The 15,000-nt window shown below is 42.1% G+C and overlaps 1 protein-coding gene across 1 annotated transcript in view; it reads left to right on the top strand.

Moving 5' to 3' along the window:
• meis1b (Meis homeobox 1 b) overlaps positions 1-709 on the top strand; it is a gene marked incomplete in the record, with an annotated part of 46,144 nt that extends 45,435 nt beyond the window's left edge. Inside the window, 1 exon segment of the mRNA XM_055937070.1 lies at positions 1-709. This exon segment is cut by the window's left edge and continues 270 nt beyond it.
• Positions 710-15,000: the final 14,291 nt, after the last annotated feature.

Raw genomic sequence — 15,000 nt, 5'->3', positions numbered from 1 at the left:
CCTATGCCCCCCTGCCAGCCTCCAGTCCCTAGATGCCCATCGCCCATCCCAGCAGACCCCGACCCCCTACACCCCTTCATCCTGAACCCTGGACTGCCTCGCCCAGTAGACTCTAAGGGATTCCTCTTTGAAAAATAGCGATTGAGAGACATTGGGTGTTTTCTCTTACCCAAGACTGAAGACAACTAAAGAGGCACCTGCTATGTACTATGGACTCCTAGAAAAACATCAAAAAGAGACTTCTTTCAGAGAACTGTACCTCCTCCAAGTCTTGACTGGGGATGGATTTGGACCAAGGAGAAGCCAATGTCTGTATAACACAGAGGTGCCCTTAAAAATAGGATTCCAGAAGAGATGAGAATGAGGGGAAAGAAAGACAGACAGAGATTGAAAGGCAAACTATATCAACTCCTAAAGGGGAGGGAAGAGGAGAGAGGGGAGATTCTGTATACTGTTGTACAATTACGCTGGACTCTCAAGGAGAACTGGGAATTGAAGTATTGTAAATGCTATGGTATTGTTCTGCATAATATGTTGTTTCTAATCGTTTTTTTGGGGAAAAAAGGATGTGAACTTCTTGTTTTTTTTCGTTTCTTTCCACACTATGTGTGTGCTGTCTCTATGACCTCTGACCTCCTCCCTATTAAAATCACCATGAGTTTAAAAAGAAAAAAATATATGTGAATAAACCAATAATTCGATCAACCAATCTTCTTCCAGGCCTTTCTTTTGGATGGGTGAAAGATAGCCTGAGTGTCAGTGTATTTGTGCAACCATACCAACTCCCTGTCACTCATTGTCATGCGCAAACAGATCTGGGACCAGGCTAGAGGTGAAAGAGTGGCTCACAGCTTGTGACAGACGGACAGACGGACGGACAGACAGACAGACAGACAGACAGACAGACTTACAGACAGACAGACAGACAGACAGAGACAGAGACAGAATGTATAAAGCATTGGACATCTCGGTATGATTGAGGAGTTCTGAGCCTGTTCCAGAATTACATTCATGTTCTCTATTGTATTTATGTCACGAGGCTGGAGTCTGCATTGTCTGATGCATTCTCCCCCCAGCCCACTATGTCTGTAGCTCTGGGGTCAAGTTTCCCCTAGGATCAGCTTGCCATTCCCCAATCCTAACCTTAACCATTAGTGTGTAAAATGCTAAACTGACACAAGATCAGCGTCTAGGGGGCACGGGGAAGTTTATTGGAGATATTGCATACATTCACTTTGATGGGAGGGAATGTACAAACCCTGTGTGTGTGTGTGTGTGTGCGTGTGCGTGTGCGCGTGTGTGTGTGTGTTTGATCAATGCATCCATCATTCATTGTATTATGTCAAGTCAACATTCTTGTGTTTTTCTTTTTTATGGTTTCATCCTGGAGAGTGTATGTAAGTAAACATTGTAAATAAATACATTTTATGCAAAAAACATGGAAAAACCATAACAGTGAGATTCCTTTGTAGACCATTATATTCAATTGTATAAGGAACTTTTAGCCTTTCAGACTCCTCACAGATAATAAGCATTACATGCACAACTTCCGTTTTCCTTTTCCGGTTGTAGGTTTGACTGTCATAGAATAATGCTCAAACGGAAGTTAGGATGCATGGCTAAGTAGGGGGGGGGGGGGGGTAGGAAAAAGCCATGCAGTGTACATCATTATCCAAAACAATGTAATTGTATAATGAGATTGATGCCCATTGATAAAGTGGATGGAAGTCAGGCTACTCCTATAGACTAAGAGTACTAGAGCTGAAGACTCGACAACTGAGGTACTTTCACTCTGTATAATAGGGAGGCGTAATGCGCAACACATGCGTGTATTACGATGGAATTTTCTTTCACAGCGAAGGGAGAAGATAGCAGGCTGAAAGAAGAGTGGCTGGATAAAAATACTTTGAATTATTCCTCGTTTAGCATTCAAATGAATTTAGAAAAAAATGTCCACAAACGTTTAAATAGGAAGATTAGTTCAAACTCATGGCTTGTTGCACCCAGTCAAAAGACTATCTCCGGTAAGAATGAAACACAGCGCTATCAAGACTCTTGGGTTTCCTAGATAAACAATACTTTGAATGGATGGATACAAGGCGAGTTTTATATTAATTGAATTGATGGGCTACATTTCGGGTAGAAGAGAAAGGAACATGTAGCCGTACAAGGGAGTATCTGTTGTGGGTAGAACAATATGAACATATAAATCAATACGCTATCCCTTTTCCTTCTCCCTCACCGAACTCCCATTTTTCTGCAACTATTGTATTTTTACTGCCTTTTCCGAACTGAATGTTATTTACACCCTAGAATCCGTCTCTTAAAAACCCAGGCGACGTTTTAATTGCGAAGCTTCTCCTTCCATAGATCGAGACTCGGAAGGCGAAGCCTCTGAGATTTGAATTCCTGAGCCCTTGGCCGTTGGGAGCTGTGGAGACAGTCAGACACGCACAGCGCCAGATAAATCGCATGTTTGACTGCCATCTTTAGGGGATCTGGGTAACTGTAACTCCGTCAGGGGACATTTTTTTTAAAAGGAGATACGTCATATGCGCGAAAGACGCACGAGGGGACATCTCACCATTTACAGTATTGCCTTTTTACGCATATACGTCAACGGAACGACCAAGAGGGTTTTGATTATCATTTAAGCCTAATGATTAATCTAAATATTGCATGTAAGCCCAAGAGAAAAATAGACTCAAGAAGACAATGAAAACGAATATAATATTTGACTTTATTTTGGTTATAAATGAATGCAGTTTTCCATCAATGTAGCCTAAACGCTCCATATGTGACTCAATTATAATGTCAATGTCATACTTTGGTGTTTAAAATATAGCCTTTTTTATTTTGTTTACATCACAATTCAACCATCTGTTTATCTGTGGACGTCAATGTGAGAAGAATTTCCTTGTCTAATTTACTATTAATTTCACAATGACTAGTTAAAGTACAACAAATTAATTATAAATACTTATGCACCTATTTCTCTGGGCCCATTCGTGAATTGCAAAAGCCGGAGAAACACTCTCCAAAAGGCCGAGAAAAGAAAACATAGCGTTCTCTAGTTTGCAAACAGAAACCCACTGCAGTGCCTGACCGCGAAATGAACTGTCATGATAATGGATGTGTCCCAGAACCATGGAGGTGCTGCCCGCACAGGCCTCTCTTCCTCCCGTTGCCTGCCGCAGCAAAACGGCTAAAACCACCCTATTCCCTGGCCTATATAGTGGACCACTTTTGATATGGGCCTTGGTCAAAAGTATTGAACTATGTGTGGAATAGGGTGACATTGGGATGTAAACAACACACATTGGGTCGGCCACAACACAACCAGCATGTCAGTCCCGCCACAGACATATTTCTGTCTGGTTAGACTCGAAAAGCTACACAGGAAACAGTGTCTTGTACAGTTGTTTAACTTGTCAGCCTCGTCCACGCTGTGACACGTCACAATGCAGTCAACAGGCCTAGAATAAATGCGCACTTCTGTGTTTAAATAAACGCTCTGTTGATTATTTCCTGTTTAGCTTATTGTTTTGTGGAAGGATTTGTTTAGTAATAAATTATAGTTCTACATACATAGCAGCTTATATTGTTTGTATGGTAGGCCTGTTAACTGTTTTGATAGTTTTCATCAACATCACATGAAGCATTTCCGAATGGGATTTATTTTTAAACAGTTTTAACTTGTTTTAAACATGAATCTTAACATTGTAAATTAATATTGTAATACAACTAGATGCAATAGTGAAATAACAGTATTATATAATAATAATAATAATAATAATAGTAGTCTATTATATTGTAATAATAGTAGTCTATTATATTGTAATAATAGTAGTCTATTATATTGTAATAATTGTAGGTTATTATAGTGTAATAATAGAGAGAGAAAATGTAGCCTATGTGGATTTTATACCTTATTATGGATGAGCATGCCATAATATTTGAACTGTTTAAATATATTTAACTGAGATAAATTAATATCAAACTTGACAAGGAATTTGAACCTTCCTTGTCAAAAGATTGGCCTTTTTGGGTAGACTATGGAACATTGTTCCATAACAGGAGACCTACTTCATAAAACTCACCCCCAGCAGGACTGTCAAAAAAACATTTTAGTTGTTTCAACTAATTATTATTAAGTAACTGGTTCCATAGCCTTTTTTAGTTTCCTCAACTTTTCGGTCAACGTGTTACCTGAACTTGTTTAGTTGGCCCTAATTTAGCTCCAACTTGAGAAATTTTCTGCAACAATTCAGTCAACTTAAAATTATGTGTTTGTTCAACTCGTCTAATATGTTCATTCAACTAGAAATTATTATTTGGGTATTAAAAAAAGGCTTTGGAATTAGTTGACTCCAATGCTTCCCACATTTTTATCAAGTTGTCTGGATGTCTTTTGGGTGGGGGACCATTCTTGATACACATGGGAAACTATTGATCTTGAAAAACCCAGCAGCATTGCAATTCTTGACACAAACCGGTGCACCTGGCACCTACTACCATACCCCATTTAAAGGCACTTTAATGTTTTATCTAGCCCAGTCACCCTCTGAATGGCACACATACACAATCCATGTCTCAAGTGTCTCAAGGCTTGAAAATCATTATTTAACCTGTCTCCTCCCCTTCATCTACACTGATTGAAGTTGATTTAATAAGAGACATCAATAAGGGATCATAGTTTTCACTTGGATTTACCAGGTCAGTCTGTCATTGAAACAGCAAGTGTTCTTAATGTTTTGTCTGCTCAGTGTTTATAATGTGTCAGTTGAAAAGATGCCATGTGAAACGCACCGTGTGTGTGTAACTAGTTCCAGAGCCTTTTGTATTGAAACAAATCATTTATAGTTGAATGAACATATGAGACAACTTGAGCAAACAGATCATTTTAAGTTGACAGAATGTTTCTCAAGCTGGAGCTAAGTTTGGGCCAACTAAAAATGTTATGTTCAGGTAACACTTTGATCGAAAACAAAACAAAAAAAGCTGTGGAACCAATTACTTAATAATAATTAGATGAATCAAAGACATATTTTTTTAAATGTTTTTTTTTTACTGTGAGTTGACACCATACCTAGATTCCATATAAAGAAAAAATATCCATGATAGAAGATGTCCGTTTGTGAAAGCCTGCATGCTGCTAAACTAGAGCTCACCATTCCGTGACCAACTCCCTGGCATGTGCGCTATTCAGCTATCCATTAGATGTCCCTGAGTGTATCCTGTGGATGAATGATTATATAGGAAACATAAGCTACATACTGTAACGTGATGTATTACGCCTACATCTTGCAATATTGGTAGTGATGAAATCAATATAGACACTAGCTTAATTAATGCAACAGGAACTCCAGTCGACATTTTCCTATGTCCATCGTTCCAATTTCAAACTTGATCATTAGTCCTTACAAGTTTGTGTGGCAGCTGGTTTAGCCTAGCAACAAAGGGAAGAGAAACAGGGAGAGAGGAGATGTCTGTGGGGAGAGAAGGAAAGGAAGAGAAGAAGAGAAGGACTGTGTTCTGTTCAGAGCTCTGCCTATAGGGCCATTTTGGATGTCATCTGTTTCCTTGGCGACTGGGCCCAGCCCTGAAAGCCCCTTGGGCCTCGCGTGGATTGTTCGAGAAAAAGGCCCGCTATTTTCTGCGCTATCATTTATCACTGTCAACACATAATGATTCCCCTCGCAGCTCCTTATTGATGTTTGTAATTGCATTATCTCATAAGGGGCATGATCAATGGAGCCGAGGCAGAGCCAGTGCGAGGTCAGGGGATGGCGGATTGCTGTTGGTCCATTTAATACAACAGGCAGTCATTATGTCTCACATAGGCTTCACTAACGCTCTCCAGCAACCATTTCGCCTGCTTGGTCTCCCAATCAAACCGTCTCCTCAGAGATTTCGCAGAAGAGCTTGTTTCATTTGTGTAACCCCTAGCCACGGCAGATAAAAAATATGAACTCAAGACAGACAGGGAAGGAAAAAGAATGCAATTAACTGCAGTAAAGATATTAGTTCGATTAGGGCTAAACAAGTAGAGCGCTAATTTAAAGTGCGGAGTCATCAGGATGTTTGGAAACATGTGGTGGGAGAATGGTAGTCTATGACTTCTGAATTTACAGTAGGTTTTAAATGTTCCTGTAAGACTGCACTTTTGGTTGAACAGCGTCAAATGACCCCTCCCACTGGTTCAATCAAAGGTGTTTCCATTTCCTTTTAACCCCAAAATCAATGTGATGACGTTGAATCAACGTGATAAAACCCATCGGATTTGCTTAAAAGTTTTCAACATGTGGACATTTTGTCTTTTTTTCCCACACAAATTGTAACCTAAATCCAATGAAATTGCTGAAATGTTTTGTTGATTTCACGTTGAATTCACATTAGTTGACAACTCAACCAAATGTAAAACACAAATAGATGTTGAACTGACGTCTGCTCCCAATGGGCGGAGACAGAACACTTGAGGAGAAACCCCCCCAAAACAAATTACTTAAAGAGGAAAAAATACGAACTCTACTTTCGATAAAGATCAGAAAGCTCCGTTCCTATTCCTTCAGTGGCAATAAAGGTATAGGCCTGTTATTGCTTGAAAGCTTTTCAAAAGAAATGTTAATAAGGAAAAATGTGAGAAGATAACGGTTGATAGCTGCGGACATTTAGTGGGGAGAATGAAGTCATGATATCGTGTTTCACATTTCAGAGGGACTGGTAAAGCCCGCACATCAAACACATGGGCCACTCTGCAAATGACTAGGCCTATAGACTAAGGAATACCGACATAATTGCGGTGATGTGAATAACTTGAGCGCTGGCCAAACACACACACACACACACACACACACACACACACACACACACACACACACACACACACACACACACACACACACACACACACACACACACACACACACACACACACATGTTCAAACATTTTTTTCTAAAATCTATTTTTCGAGATTTGTAATGTCTTCAAATATGGGAAATGTTTTGTTTGTTTTACAAACCTACAAGTAGTTATTTAAACCTCAAAAACGGCATGTCTGAAATCATCATGCATGCAGCATTTTGGAGACATTCTAATACAACACATTAACAATTTTAATGTTTGGAAAAAATAAAATGTTTTGAGATCTTCATGAATATATTTTGTATTTAGATAATGCCTTTAGCCTATGAATTATTCATTTAAATATAACTTGTTGAGAAGCCAAAACAGAAAACAATTATGATGAATTGAGTTAAGGCTAAATATAGGATACTATTTCCTTTTTCTTCAGTTAAATAGTCTAACAAGTTGGAGCCTGCGTTTTCTTTAATATAGATAAGCAAATACAAGAATCATAGTTTTTGTTTTCTTATCTACCATGACCTTATGTTGTACCACGGAGCAGCGGTGTTACAAGATTACATTTTGTAAATATTGTCCATGTGCTGAGCCCGCATCAATTCCCCCGCGCGCAAGGTGTCCTGTCAAAAGTTATGAATGTAGAAATGATGGAGAGGTTGGAGACCTGCGTGCTCCGCATAATAGTGCGTGCTCCTTCATACTAGTGCGTACTCCTGCATACTAGTGCGTGCTCCTGCATACTAGTGCGTGCTCCTGCATACTAGTGCGTGCTCCTGCATACCAGTGCGTGCTCCTGCATACTACTGCGTGCTCCTGCATACTAGTGTGCGCTCCTGCATACTAGTGCGTGCTCCTGCATACTAGTGGGTGCTCCTGCATACTAGTGTGTGCTCCTGCATACTAGTGCGTGCTCCTGCATACTAGTGTGCGCTCCTGCATACTACTGCGTGCTCCTGCATACTAGTGCGTGCTCCTGCATACTAGTGCAAGCTCCTGCATACTAGTGTGCGCTCCTACATACTAGTGCGTGCTCCTGCATACTAGTGTGCGCTCCTGCATACTACTGCGTGCTCCTGCATACTAGTGCGTGCTCCTGCATACTACTGCGTGCTCCTGCATACTAGTGTGTGCTCCTGCATACTAGTGTGTGCTCCTGCATACTACTGCGTGCTCCTGCATACTACTGCGTGCTCCTGCGTACTAGTGCGTGCTCCTGCATACTACTGCGTGCTCCTGCATACTAGTGCGTGCTCCTGCATACTAGTGCGTGCTCCTGCATACTAGTGCGTGCTCCTGCATACTACTGCGTGCTCCTGCATACTACTGCGTGCTCCTGCATACTAGTGCGTGCTCCTGTATACTACTGCGTGCTCCTGCATACTACTGCGTGCTCCTGCGTACTACTGCGTGCTCCTGCATACTACTGCGTGCTCCTGCGTACTACTGCGTGCTCCTGCATACTAGTGTGCGCTCCTGCATACTACTGCGTGCTCCTGCATACTAGTGCGTGCTCCTGCATACTAGTGTGTGCTCTTGTATACTAGTGCGTGCTCCTGCATACTAGTGCGTGCTCCTGCATACTAGTGTGTGCTCCTGTATACTAGTGCGTGCTCCTGCATACTAGTGGGTGCTCCTGCATACTACTGCGTGCTCCTGCATACTACTGCGTGCTCCTGCGTACTAGTGCGTGCTCCTGCATACTACTGCGTGGTCCTGCATACTAGTGCGTGCTCCTGCATACTAGTGCGTGCTCCTGCATACTAGTGCGTGCTCCTGCGTACTACTGCGTGCTCCTGCATACTAGTGCGTGCTCCTGCGTACTACTGCGTGCTCCTGCATACTAGTGCGTGCTCCTGCATACTACTGCGTGCTCCTGCATACTAGTGCGTGCTCCTGCGTACTACTGCGTGCTCCTTCATACTAGTGCGTGCTCCTGCATACTAGTGCGTGCTCCTGCATACTACTGCGTGCTCCTTCATACTAGTGCGTGCTTCTGCATACTAGTGCGTGCTCCTGCATACTAGTGCGTGCTCCTGCATACTAGTGCGTGCTCCTGCATACTACTGCGTGCTCCTGCATACTACTGCGTGCTCCTGCATACTAGTGCGTGCTCCTGCATACTAGTGCGTGCTCCTGCATACTAGTGCGTGCTCCTGCATACTAGTGCGTGCTCCTGCATACTAGTGCGTGCTCCTGCATACTACTGCATGCTCCTGCATACTAGTGCGTGCTCCTGCATACTAGTGCGTGCTAGGCGCCAACGTTGTGTGCTTGTTTGTGCATTTGGAGAGTAACGGGCTACAAAAATAAGCTGTTTGTGCAATCGAGGATTTTAAAATATAATTTTTTGAAGATAATTAATGTATGACTGTATCCATAACCATAATTGACAGTTGAAATATGCAACTTGCTCTCACAGTCTGACGCAATAATTAGATGTTCATGCATGTTTCTCTAACTCAAATGTTGAAGTTATTTACAAATGTCGAATGTCAATTTTCGAAGTGTTTAAAGTTAGGCATCTGGCTCCCGAGTGGCGCGGTGGTCTAAGGCACTGCATCTCGGTGCTTGAGAAGTCACTACACACATCCTGGTTTGATTCCAGGCTGTATCACAACCGGCCGTGATTAGGAGTACCATAGGGTGACGCACAATTGGCCCAGCACCGTCCGGGTTTGGCCGGTGTAGGCCGTCATTATAAATACTATTTGTTTCTTAACTGACTTGCCTAGTTAAATAAAGGTTAAATCAACAAACAAAAACGCTGAATCTTTAGGGTTAAGTTTAGACATTAACCTCGAAATCCTAAGGTTAGACATTAACTCCGAATGGTTAAGGTTAGACATTAACTCTGAATGTGTCACGACTTCCGCCGAAGTCGGCCCTTCTCCTTGTTCGGGTGGTGTTCAGCGGTCGACGTCACCGGCTTTCTAGTCACCATCGATCCATTTTTCAGTTTCGTTTTGTTTTGTCTGTATTATACACACCTGGTTTCAATTCCCCCATCATGTTCCCTATTTAACCCTCTGGTTTTCATTTCTGTTTTGTCCGTGATTGTTTGTGCGTTAGGTGTTGTAGTTGATACGTGTATGTATCTGTTTATTTTCCATTTGTGGAATTGTGCATTTATTTGAGTAAAACACTGTGGTTTTGCTCAACACTGTGTCCTGCGTTTGACTCCAAATATTCTCCGCACACAACCCTGACAGAATGGTTAAGGTTAGACATTAACTTTGAATGGTTAAGGTTAGACATTAACTCCAAATGGTTAAGGTTAGACATTAACTCTGAATGGTTAAGGTTAGACATTAACTCCAAATGGTTAAGGTTAGACATTAACTCCAAATGGTTAAGGTTAGACATTAACTCTGAATGGTTAAGGTTAGACATTAACTCCAAATGGTTAAGGTTAGACATTAACTCCAAATGGTTAAGGTTAGACATTAACTCTGAATGGTTAAGGTTAGACATTAACTCCAAATGGTTAAGGTTAGACATTAACTCCAAATGGTTAAGGTTAGACATTAACTCTGAATGGTTAAGGTTAGACATTAACTCTGAATGGTTAAGGTTAGACATTAACTCTGAATGGTTAAGGTTAGACATTAACTCTGAATGGTTAAGGTTAGACATTAACTCTGAATGGTTAAGGTTTGGGATAGATTAAAACAAAAATGTGGAAGTTGCAACCTTTGGAATAAGAGGCAAACCAAAACCTGCTTGGAGGTGCCAGCGCTCACTGTTTCCCCTAGCGGCCGGGGTTCAAGTCGTCTCCCGACTTCGTCAGACATGGATGGACATCGAGAACGTGTCATGGCTGACCTGTCTGGAAATATAATATTATGCACACAATGAGCTGGCTATTTAAAATACTTTGATATCATCTTGACTCCCTATTGATTTGCATCCCAGTTTAGGCATCAAACATGCTTCAGGTAGTAATGTTTGTCTCCTCCACAATCCAAATAAGTGGCAAGGAGAGGTATCTGAGTGTCATCAGATCAATGGCAGTCCGTGATGTAGCTTTTCAGCCCATAGAGGGAGAGAGGTTTGTCTTCTACTGCTGGAGAACTAGAACACCTCTATAACTGGGGTAGAACACCTGCCTGAATCTCTCTCTCTCTCTCTCGCTCTCTCTCTCTCTCTCTCTCTCTCTCTCTCTCTCTCTCTCTCTCTCTCTCCCCCCCCTCTCTCTCTCTCTCTCTCTCCCTCCCCCCCTCTCTCTCTCTCTCTCTCTGTCTCTCTCCCTCTCTCTCTAGCTCTCTCTCCCTCTCTCTCTCTCTCTCTCTCTCTCTCTCGCTCGCTCTCTCTCTCTCTCTCTCTCTCTCTCTCTCTCTCTCTCTCTCTCAGGGTCACCTTGGTAGTGGATATCACACCAGGCAGCAAGGGCATGAGAGAGAGAGAGAGAAGCTCCTCGGATATCATTCAAGGGAAGCGCGCGCCAGGTCGGCTCCTCCGTTCACCTGGTGAGACCGGATCCAATAATAGACGAAGACTGTGTTTGCCTTTAACGAGAGGCCCCCGTCGACCCCCACCTGCTCCCGGGGATAATACCGACCGACAGACAGACAGGCCCCCGTCCATGAATGCCAAAACGCACTCAGCATCATCTTCTAGCTCTTCTTTCTTCTCTTCCGGGTTATGAAGTATTAAGTTTCTCTTCGGTACAATAAGCACTTATGTTCCCTGTCCACTTTGATCCTCGCGCGCCTGGACAAAGCACCTGACACTGAACTATGACGCAACTATTGTGAGACCCAAATGTCACCTTATTCCTGACATAGTGTGCTGCTTTGGACCAGAGTGTACAATGTAGCTCTGGTCATAAGTAATGGATTATGTAGGGAATAGGGTGCAATGTGGAACGCAGGAAAGGAAACGAAGCCTGCCGTAGAGAGTACAGTGTAGTCTACAGTGCAGCTCGCACGCACGCACACACAAACACACACGCACGCACGCACACACAAACACGCACGCACGCGCGCACGCACGCACGCACACACACACACACACACACACAGACACACACACACACACACACACACACACACACACACACACACACACACACACACACACACACACACACACACACACACACACACACACACACACTGGCTTTCAGACTCCCTGCCAAGGTATGAGATTGCAAAGAGATTAGGAGCGGTAGAAGTTTCACGTTAAGACTCAGTAAAATTATAGAGAGGCCATTGTTTGTCGTGGGGTGGATGGGAGCCCGGGTTAGGCTATGGGTAAAAAAACTGTCCACATTAGTCTAACTAAACCAGTCATCTTCAAGGTCATACTATAAAGACCTTGAGCATCTTATTTTGGACCAAAGAGCTTGTGGTAGGCCATGCAGCTATTATAATGGATTCAATGGTTTTGCAGTACATTTTAATGGTGATTCCCTTTTATCACATCACAGGCCATATTATTATGTTTATGATTATTATTAGCCAATTATTATTATGATGCTGATTATTATTGTAGGCTTTTCGTATTATTATTAACATAACCATTATTAAACATACTGTAATCACATCTTTCACCTGGTATTATTCTGTATTACAATCAAATATTATTATTAGTAGAAGTAGTAGTAGTAGTATTAAGAATAGGAATAGTTACTAATATTGTCGTTATCATATTATCAGACCATTAATTCTGTCCATCTAATAGCAACACACGAGCACTCACTCAGATGGAGGGGAGCTCGAGACCTTCAAACTGGTTTGTGTGAATTTGTGTCGGTCTCACCCAGCTGGAAAACATATACTCTCTGTAGAAGCTATAAACGCTGTGCTTGATTTACTGACGCCTTCCTTCACTACTTATTAGCGAATGGATAACTGCGCCGGTAGTTAGGCCTTTAATTAAACTGTATCCCTCCACAGGGTTGAACGTTACAGCAGCTCGACTGGGTTTCACCTTTTTACTGAAGGTTGTAGCAGGTTGTACAGATCCTAGGAGCAGAACTGGCCCCCGGAAGTAAACAGCGCAGGACGCAAATTGAGACAGAGACGGACAGAGACGGACAGAGACGGCTGAATTCCAGCCCCAGTACAATAGTGGTAAAGCTCAGGCCTAAAGACACGTCTTCTATTCTTTTATTTATTTATTAACCTGCCCAACATTTTTTATAATTCCTGACTTTTACATCTGTAGTTTTGTCATTGGATGTAAAATAGTGTTGTTAGGGGTAGCGTCTTGTTTAATTGAATACAATAATCTGAGCACCATGATTCATTGGGAATTAGTTCTACATTCATGTGGCTATTTCAAGCTGTATGGGAATCCAAAGAAGTCTGTAATATCGTTGTGTGGCTTAAAATACCATCACATAATGTGGTCATTACAACTGTTGGCCCATGCGTAAATGTGCCACCAAAGGGGCCACTTGACGTATAATGGGCTAGATTAGCGTAAAATAGCGAGTTAGAGAGGTCAATATGTGTCTTCCCATCTTTATCAGGGGTTAATACGGATTCACATGCTTCACACATTCTTCTAATGCCTCGCCTTCAGTGCGCGTTGACAGATTGATCTAATATCTAAGCAAGCACGTCCATTGCTGCATATTTGTCAAGTCTCCAAAAAGCGGATATTTTGTCTGGCCTAAAGATACGTATCTATGTCTTCGAGTCTTGACATTTAAACCTAAAAATACTTTTTTAAAGCAATGTCTCAAACGTAAATGGAGTAACTGTATGCTAATGTGTTGTGTTTAAAAACAATAATTGTTGCTTCTCTGCAATAATGGATAAAACCCCTACTAACACCCGCGCACGCATCTCACCCGGTACTGCAGCATAATTCATCAGTCGCACGTCAGTGATGGGTTAAGAAAATGTCAGCGAGAAGCGCTCTCACCTTGTCAATCTGCGGCGCCGCGAGGATGCGTTTCCACCTTCACGCCCTGCGTGTTTATCACACAGCAAGACACCATCTGCGTCTGAAATGGCACCCCAATCACTATATTGTACATTACTTTTGACCAAGGCTGATAGATAGGGTTCTGGTCAAAAGTATGACACTATATATGGTAGGCAATAGGGCGCCATTTCTGACAGATTCCTCCTTAGCTATTGTTAGTTATTTGCCTGCTTTGCTTGTTCTACAGAAACCCAGAAACATGTCCGGGATGGATGCAGTTATTGTCCAATCAGAACCATTTCATAGAGACTGTCTGACTGCTTGATGTATTTATTGTCTATTTATTGTTGATGTATTTATTGACTCTTGCTCACCATAGTTTGTAAAGCCAGTGTTCTTCAGTCATTTGATGAAATAAATGTAGTTCACAGCAAGACTCAACTACTCCTCCAGTTCATGTCTATCAAATCCAGTGTTTTACACATTCAGAGATCCATCAAATAATGACTCCAACAGTTTGGTCTCTTCCTCTCTGTGTTGGGATTAATCACAGTCTAGATCTCTCCCTCTCTCTCTCTCTCTCTCTCTCTCTCTCTCTCTCTCTCTCTCTCTCTCTCTCTCTCTCTCTCTCTCTCTCTCTCTCTCTCTCTCTCTCTCTCTCTCTCTCAATTCAAGGGCTTTATTGACATGGAATACATATTTTAACATTGCCAAGCAAGTGAAATAGATAATAAACAAAAGTGAAATAAACAATAACAATTAACAGTAACTTTACACTCACAGAAGTTCCAAAAGAATAAAGATGTCGATACACAGTGTTGTAACAATCTCTCTCTCTCTCTCTCTCTCTCTCTCTCTCTCTCTCTCTCTCTCTCTCTCTCTCTCTCTCTCTCTCTCTCTCTCTTACTCTTACTCTTACTCTCACTCTCTCTCTCGTCCATGTGGCCCCATTCACAAGTTCAGGAGCAGGTCTGTTTATTCAACACTGCCAATCAGTGCCTGTCTTGAGCTGCTTGACCAATCAGAGACACAGACACCTGATGGGACTCTGGATATGTTGCCATCATAACAAATAGTTCCTGACCCGTGTATTTCTTCACCAGCGATGCAGTGAAATGTATCCACAGTACAATGAGTAAAAATGTGTCAACGTCTCTAATGTGAAAGGCTTTTTCTTCTAATACACCACTGACGAATAAGTATCGTATATCTAAAGTTTGAAAATACCAATATTATCCACAACAGGCCCCATGACTAGA

Source organism: Salvelinus fontinalis, chromosome 1, assembly GCF_029448725.1.
Source record: "Salvelinus fontinalis isolate EN_2023a chromosome 1, ASM2944872v1, whole genome shotgun sequence".
Classification (NCBI taxonomy): Eukaryota; Metazoa; Chordata; class Actinopteri; order Salmoniformes; family Salmonidae; genus Salvelinus; species Salvelinus fontinalis.
This window is presented reverse-complemented; position numbering and strand designations above follow the sequence as displayed.